The 9,054-nt window shown below is 46.4% G+C and overlaps 1 pseudogene; it reads left to right on the forward strand.

Annotated features, from left to right (window-relative positions):
- Positions 1-3,023: 3,023 nt before the first annotated feature.
- LOC122210292 lies at positions 3,024-8,451 on the forward strand (annotated as a pseudogene).
- The last annotated feature ends 603 nt before the right edge of the window (positions 8,452-9,054 follow it).

Raw genomic sequence — 9,054 nt, forward strand, 5'->3', positions numbered from 1 at the left:
ACTCAACACTATTTATATCTCAGGAGATCTTTTTGTCTGGTGAGCCACTTGAATGCCAAAAGATTCACGGTGGAGCTCTTCCTGTGGTCAACAAGCATAGTTGACATGCTTTTCAAGGGAAGAGGTCCACAGACTTATTTCTTACTGTCATGTGGAGATAGAATCAAGACTAGAAGTCTTGCACGTAATTAAGGTAAAATCATTTGTGGATTTATAGTTAAAACTTTGCAGATTATATGGATGCGGGGGTGGTTCAATATTCACAAATCAGTCAACATGATACATCAAAAAGAGAAAGAATAAAAATCATATTATCAAAAACTAAGTCATTCCTGGATAGGAGCTAGAATATCCAAGCTGATAGGTCAAGATTATACTTTTAGCTAAGAATTGTTGCCGTGAAATTCCATTTCGATTCATTAATTTTGAGGGTATCATCACGGATACATACACGTGGAGATGAAAATCACTGGCCCTTGTCCCTGCAGGCATTAAATGCTGCTGATCAGAAAAAGTATTTGACGAAGTACAACATCCATTCATGATTAAAAACCCTCAACAAAGTCAGTTTAGAGGGAACAGACCTCAACATAATAAAGGCCTTATATGAAAAACCCACGGCTAACATCAGACACAATGGGGGAAAACAGCTTTTCTTCTAAAGTCAGGAACAAGACAAGGATGTCCACTCTCACCACTTTTCAACTTAGTACTAGAAGTCCTAGACACAGCAATGAAACAAGAAAACCAAATAAAAGGAATCCAAATTGGTAAGGAAGAAGAAACGCAGTCACTATTTGTACATGACAGGATACTATATAGAGAAAACCCAAAAGACTCCACCAAAACATTGCTAGAACTGATGAATAATTCAGTAAGGTACAGGATACAAAATCAGCATACGAAAATCCATTGCAGCAAAAGAGAAATTAAGAAAACAATCCCATCTACAATTGCACCCAAAATAATAAAATATCCAGGAATAAACTTAACCAAGGATGTGAAAGACCTGTACTGTGAAAACTATAAACGCTGATGAAAGAAATTGAAGATGACACAAAGAAATGGAAAGATACCCCATGCCCATGGATTGGAAGAACAAATATTGTTAAAATATCCAAACTATCCAAAACAATCTACACATTTAATGCAGTCTCTATCATAATACCAACAGCATTTTTCACAGAACAAGAACAAATAATCTTAAAATCTGTACAGAACTACAAAAGACCCTAAATAGCCAAAACAATCTTGAAAAAGAATAAAACTGGAGGTATCACAATCCCAGATTTCAAGATATACTACAAAGGGCACTGGCAAAAAGTAGACAAATGGATCATTGGAACAGAATAGAAAGCTCAGAAATAAACCACGATTATATAGTCAATCTTTGACAAAGGAAGCAAGAATAAGCAATGAGAAAAAGACAAGTCCCTTCAACAAAACTGGACAGCTACATACAAAATAATGAAACCCAAATGGATTAAAGATCTAGACTTGAGACCTGAAACCATAACAATCTTAGAAGAAAGCACAGGCATCTTTCTAGATATGTCTCCCAAGGCAAGGAAAACCAAAGCAAAAATGAACTATTGGGACTTCATCAAGATAAAAAGCTTCTGCACAGGAAAGGAAACAATCAACAAGCTAAAAGACAACAAAATGAGAAAAGATATTTACAAATGACATACCCAATAAAGGATTAGTATCCAAAACATACAAAGAACCGATACAACTCAACCCCTAAAAAACATTCAGTTAAGTGATGAGCAGAAGATATGAATACACATTTTTCCCAAGTTCTATGCTGTTCTGGAAACAGAGCAAAGTTCCCTCCCTGTGTGAACAGATGTGGATGGACATTGGCCAGAGGTGACTCTTAGCTTGAGCCTCTGTCCTCACTGATAAAATATGCCCATACCAGAGAGTAGACAGATGTGAGGATCAGATATAAGCAGAGTATCTGCCCAGATTGCACTGGGAAGCCAGGCCTTGGTTCTAGTAATCACCACATTGCTCCTGCAAAATGAGGCTCCCAGGAGGACGGGAGCTTAATATAGTAAGCACTTGATAATTCAATAGATGATTCCCTGAATGTCTCCTCAAATCACGCATCTGTCTCCTATTTCCTCATAGGTTATGAAAATCTAACTCCCTACTGTGTTAGGTTTTGAAACTATCAGCAGCACTTTGATTTAATCTAAGCTTGTAAATATCTGCACAAGAGAGTCCGTTAATTATAGTGGTCATCTTATGATGAAAAGTGACTCTGGGGCTTTCATAGCTTTTTATAGATGAAAAACCCAGAAAGACGAGGAAAAATTTTAAATTGAAAACGTTCATTTGCCATCAGTGAATGAGGAACCACTATTATCTATTACCCCAACCAATTATTGTGCCTCTCCACAATTATCTAAAATACTTTGCAGAAACTTTGACATTCAGAGGGCTTTAAAGGTTTAAAAGTCTATAAAGCTCAGGTCACCTGGATGGCTCAGTGGTTGACCATCCAGTTCTTGATTTCAGCTCAAGTCATGATCCCAGGGCCATGGGGTCAATCCCCGAGTCAGGCTCTGTGCTCAGCGCCGAGCCTGCTTAAGATTCTCTCTCCCTCTCCCACTCCTCCCTACCCTCTCTAAAATAAAATTTTAAAGAAAGGTTTAAAGTCTATAAAGTTCTGTAACTAAAACAGTTTGTAAGAGTCTTTATCTCTTTATATTAAGTGGAAGGAAACACAACAGAGGAAACCACAGAACATAATTAAGTTTGGTCTTGCTTCGGACCTTGAGATTGGATCATCAGCTGGCCCAAGCTCTTGATAGAGTTCAGAAGCTTGTAAATTTCGTTTTCATATCAGCACCAACTAAGCCATTTCATGGCACGGCATTAACAAGCACTTGAGTCAGTGATTTGATTCAGTTTCCTTTCATTTTGAAGATAATTCCTTTCTTGGGGGGAGACCAATATCTCTGATCTCATATTTTGCTTTTTAAAACAGAGAGCATATACCGTTCTCTTTGTACATGGTCATTCTGTTACTTTTGACCAAAAATTATTACGAGGCAGTTAGTAGACGAGAAAGTTTCCGCCAGGTAAGTTACAGCGTTAGGTTAGGTTTCCAAGCAGGAAGATAAGTAACTTCTCAGAAGACATGTCGGGGGAGGGAGGGTTGGGGGTTTTGTTTTTGTTGTTTTTTTTAAGTTTATTTTCTTTAAAGAGAGACAGGATGAGTGGGGAAGGGGCAGAGAGAGGAGAGAATGCAAAGCAGACTCCACACTGTCAGCGCAGAGGCTTGAACGTGGGGCTGGAACTCACGAACCGTGAGATCATGACCTGAGCTGAAACCAAGAGTCAGACACTTAACCCACTGAGCCACCCAGGCACCCTAGAAGACATTTCAGTTTTAAAAAGTGGTCCTTCTCAGGGCCCCTGAGTGGCTCAGTCAGTTAAGCATCCGACCTCGGCTCAGGTCATGATCCCCGCCATTTGTGGGTTCAAGTCCTGCGTCGAGCTCTGTGCCGACAACTCAGAGCCTGGAGCCGGCTTCAGATTCTGTGTCTCCCCCTCTCTCTGCCCCTCCCCTGCTCATTCTCTCTCTCTCTCTCTCTCTCTCTCTCAAAAATAAACATTAAAAAAATTTTTTAATTGGTCTTCTCCTTTAGAAGGAATACCAAGCAAATGGCATAGAAATAAAGTCTAGTGTAAAACACCAAATTTCTAACGAGAATGAACTCACTTTTTTCTGAGCCCTTATTTCCTTGGCCTCTGCATTTGCTGCCTCTCGGACGAGGCCACTTTCATAGAGACACTCTGATTTCCAAAACACAGCTGTAGAATCTGACATGCAGTCCGCCGGCCACCCAGTCTTCTGCCTCACGAACTCCAGCGCCCCACGCACACCTCAGGCACTTCCCTCAGAAGCCACCGTGGGGGTGCGGGCAGGTGCATGGGTAATTTACCCCCGAAGGGCTCATGGACATCTTGCAGTCCTTTTTTTTTTTTTTTTTAATGTTTATTTATTTTTGAGACAGAGGGAGAGAGACAGAGCATGAACAGGGGAAGGTCAGAGAGAGAGGGAGACACAGAATCCGAAGCAGGCTGCAGGCTCTGAGCTGTCAGCACAGAGCCCGACGCGGGGCTTGAACTCACAAACCGCGAGATCATGACCTGAGCCGAAGTCGGAAGCTCAACCGACTGAGCCACCCAGGCGCCCCGGACATCTTGCAGTCTTAAATGTGCTTGTAGGACAATACTTTCCTTTTCAAAAGGCCAAAGACTATCCAATGACAAACTTCTCTCTCTCTTATACCAAATTCATCGCGGTGGTTTCACTTTTCGACTCCGGCTCTCTACAGTAACAATAAATTTCCATTTCCAAGGTTTGCAGAAATATTGAGTTGTACCCAGAGCTTTTCGGAGAAACTACTCTCAGCAATTTCTTTACCAAATTTGCTCAAATAAAATAATGAACACGGCCGAATTTTCCCTGCATGTTTGCTGATTCAGTACTTTCTATCGGTACAATTGACCTTTCAATAACCCAGGGCTTAGAAGTGCCAGCTCCCCTCCCCACCCCCCCTACCCTCTCCACCAGGGGAAAAATCCCCCTATAACTTTTGACTCCCCAAACACTTTACTACTAATAGCACACTGTTCACCAGAAGCCCAATATCACAGACAGCTGATTAACGCATATTTTGCACATTACACGCATTATATACTGTATGCTTATAATAAAGTAGGCCGGAGAAAAGAAAATGTTAAGAAAATCATAAGGAAGAGAAGACACATTTACAGCGCTGTGCCGTACTTACCGAGAAAAATCCACATGTGAGTGGGCGCACACATTTCAACCTGTGTTGTTGCAGGCTCGACTATTCAAAGCGCAGCAACTGTGTGTCTGGAGTGTGGTTCAGACATCAGTTCATTTTACCCTGTCGTCAAAGTCATCCCGGTTTTAAGCATCCTTCATATATGGAGAGTGTGACGTTACATAAGCACCCGGGGCACAATTGCATGGCAGGGTCCAGAATTTAGATATAAATGTTTGTGTTCGGATATTACTATGTTATTTTAGAACATGAATTCAGCGCAGGTGGGCTGGCGGCTGGGCGGTGGCCTCTGGACAGCACAGGGGACGCCGGGGCTGAGTCCATGCACCCTGGGAGTGGTGGGGAAAGGCCGCTTCGGGGGAAGGGGCGTCAGCTGCTTGGCCATGGCACTTTTTGTAATATCTCAGGTGCCACAGCGGCAACCCCTGGGCACAGATTGTCCCTGATCCCCTGAGTGACGCCTGGAAAGAGGAATGCCCTCCTAAGCAGTAGGCCTGGTTGGTGGAGGAGGGGCAGCCACAGACCCGCCCAGGAAGCTGCCTCCGCTGGCGAAGGCATGGAACCCGAGACCACAGCCACTAGTCTAGCTGGGCATCGCAGCAGCAGGAGCTTCCGTCTCAACGACTCGCCTGAGATCTGGAAGTGGAAAGGCGGATCGCTGCCAGTCAGCTAGAAAGATGTAGGCTTGGGGCAGAATCACCAAGTACGGCCAGCACCAGCTCAACTGAGAAGTCTGTTCCTTGGAGAGTGACAGGTGTGCCAAATACTGGCGCAAACCAACCTAGAGTTTCTGGCGCTGTCCGCCACAACAACTATCTCATTAGGACAGAGCCAGAACATTCACCAGAACACTCCTCTCTCCATGAAAGATCACTGGGTAACTCAAGTTCAACACAAATTCTGACAGTGGATCCCAGGAAGCAGGGAGTTCCCGCAACAGCCAGAATTTGAGTAAGGCAGATAACAGCCCGCAGCCTTCATTCATAGGATCAACTGATAACCAATTGGTGAAGAATTCAAGAGCGGAAGGATGAACACTGGGTCAGGCCATGAGAAGAGTGAGTTCAGTTCCATCTAGAACGCAGCCTCCTTTCTATGTTATCAGCGCGGGTGGGTCTCCTCAAGTGGATCGCTGAGAATTCTGGGTGGTGAATTTGGCTCTCCGACTCCCAGCCCCTGAACCCCAGTGCATATTCCTCCACCACATTATCTGCGCAGCAGGCAGCCTCTCCATACTCTTCGCAGAGTCACCTCTCCCGACAGCTGCAAGTCAGATTGGCTCAGTCACCTCCCAACAGATCTCCAGTCCCAACGGCCCAACCCCTCAGTACTAAACCACCAGCCCAGTAGGGTCCCCGCCGACCCCGAGGGATGCACAGAATCAACTAGCTTCACCATCCCAAGGCTAGGCAGTGTCATCATCCCCCAAACACCTGGGATGATCGCCATACCACGACACGTGGGACTTTCCTTCAAAGGACTGTTCACGACGTGGAACAATTTGGACAGCAGCTGTATGGAATTTACAGAGAGATGGTTCCACCTCGGCCACACAGCTTGACAGACTTACGGAGCTCCTGCGCTGGTCAGCACAGCCAGCCTGGGCAAGACGTTCATGCGGCTCTGTCTCCTGAGTTACACACCAATCCTATGCGTGAGGGGAGGGCCTCTTACAGCCCAGTGTACCGCAGCCCAAACCACGGAACCACGGAGCTCCGAGGGTACCAGGCAGCGTCCTATCGCACAGGCTCAGTAGGTGCCGGAAATCTGCAAAGCACATCCAGCCAACGACGCGCCCCTACATGCCAAAAGAATAATTACGCCCTGAACACAACGGCAACCTACGCAGACCCCTGCGGGCCACTACAATACCGAGGGCAAGAGGGCAATTGTAAGAGGCTTCAGCACCCAGCACCAGCCGATGAGGGCACCACGAGTGCCCTATCAACAGACAGCATTCAGAAGGACCCCAGGGAGTTCGCCTGGTGTGATCCCGAGTTGCCCGAAGTCATTCGCCTGCCGCGGCACCAGATCCCCTCAGCCCGGGGGGAGCCCACGGTCCACCTGCGGCACCTGCACTGCGGTGACAGCCACGTGAAAATGGAGGTGTGTAGGGTAGGGGGAATCGAGCATCTGGTGGACCTCTCGGACCACGGACTTGGGCAAGTTCGGCAGAACGCTTACGGTGCCATCCGCGACCTCGTTTTGGCAAGCCTACAGATGAAAAGAAAATGACAGTGAAAGAATGTTGGTGGGGTGCCTGCCTTGCTCCGACTGTTGAGAATATCTGGCGCAGAAGTGAGGGAGCTTGTTACAGGCATTCTCTGGAATGTGTCCTCACGCGAGGCTGTAAAGATGGCAATCACTCGAGATGCTCTCTGGACCTTAGCAAACCCTGTGACCAGTCCACACTCTGACGGAGTAACTGGTCTTCGGATGATGATCACAAAATCAAATTCCAGATGTCGCTCGTTCCGTGTAACACGACAGGTTGCCCGAGGAACCTCAGCTCTGGAGAGGAGGAGGCGAGGACGCGAATGCGCTTCTGCGAAGGGGCCGGTGGACTCGCTGCGGTATGCAACCCCTACATCCGTGAACACATCCGATTACAGCCGCCAGACCGTGGAGAACTGCGTGTGCACCCAGAGGAACCTGTCCTGTCGGCCGCTGCTGGGGCTGAGTGGGCTGGATGACTCTAGGAAAAGTCTCCCAGCAGGGATTCAGAGTCAAGTTGCTGGGGGAAGAAGAAGAAAAAGAAACAGAGAACACCACAAGAGGATCAATGGGATGGAGTCAGTCCTATCCCAGGACTGTCAAAGCCCCCCCCAAAAATGCGGTGGCATCCAACAGTGCTAAAACCATACCTGAACCTTCTAGCAGAAAGTTCCAGCCCAGCTGCCTTGGAAGGCTCTGCCAGGTCTCTCCAGAAACCATCTGCTGGAAATTGGGAGTTTGCGGCATACATCCGGGCAGACTTCCGCAAAGAAAAAGGGCTCTCCATCCTTATAGAACTTTTGAGAATGGATACGGTAAAGTTGTATTTTCTCTGGCAACTTCCCAGAGGAACATGGCTCCGGATGTACACAACAAGGAGCTCACTGGTAAATATGTCATGCGAGACCAGGTCAACAGGTTTCCCGGCAGGACTGGCCCCAGCGTGCTGTCTGATGAGACCACGGTGGCCATCTGCTGTGCTCTGCGCAAGGTCACCGGCAAAAACATGGAGAATGCCAAAGCCCTGGCTGATTCAGGGAGGATAGAGAAGCTGACGAACATGACCAAGGGCAGAGGAGACAGATCACCTCCGAAAGTGATGAAGGCAGCAGCCCAGGTCTTGAATACATCATGGCAATTTCGGGACCTCCGGAGCTTTTATAGAAAGGATGGGTGGAATCAGAACCATTTTATTACACCTGTGTCTACGTTAGGGCAAGTCTGATTCAAATCACATCCTTCCTCGAATACTACCAACCAACATTCGGGCAGCGTCAACAGCTGTATTATAGTCAAGACAACTCCAACAGAAAGAACTTTGATGCAGACAGATTGTGTTTGCTGTCTCCTCATAGCCATAAAGATCCTTATCTTGGTGACTGAGCTCACTTCCCAGCTTTACTGATTATTCAACACAGTATGGGCCGAAATCGACCACAAATTATGTAGATTCTTAATCCATGAAACGACCTTCTTTTTCTTTCTTTTTTTTTTTTAACATTTATTCATTTTTGAGAGACAGAGAGAGATAGAGCATGAGCAGGGGAGGGGCACAGAGAGATACAGGATCCAAAGCAGGCTCCAGGCTCTGAGCTGTCAGCACAGAGCCTGATGCAGGGCTTGAACTCACAAACCGCGAGATCATGACCTGAGCCGACATCAGAAGCCCAACCGACTGAGGCACCCAGGTGCCCCCGAATGACCTTCTCATAAGCAGAACAGGACCCAGGGTCCCCAGACTCGTGGGCGGAGCATCGAGATGCTCAGTAGAGGAACTCTTTTTCTCTAACCTTGTTTGGATTGAGATGAAAAAGTCCATCTTGCTGATTTGCTAATGAAATGTGAACGTGACATGGAAGGAATGAGTGAAGGGCATGTTTTTTTTTCTTTTTTGAGGGGTTATCAGAGAAGTGAGAAGACCTTCAGGAGGGAGGACTTTCTAAGCTTTATTTAGGTGGATTGATTACTTGCAGACTCTGTAGTCTGGTGAATGTGTGGGTGATGTGAT

This window comes from Panthera leo, chromosome E3 (assembly GCF_018350215.1).
Source record: "Panthera leo isolate Ple1 chromosome E3, P.leo_Ple1_pat1.1, whole genome shotgun sequence".
Taxonomy (NCBI): domain Eukaryota; kingdom Metazoa; phylum Chordata; class Mammalia; order Carnivora; family Felidae; genus Panthera; species Panthera leo.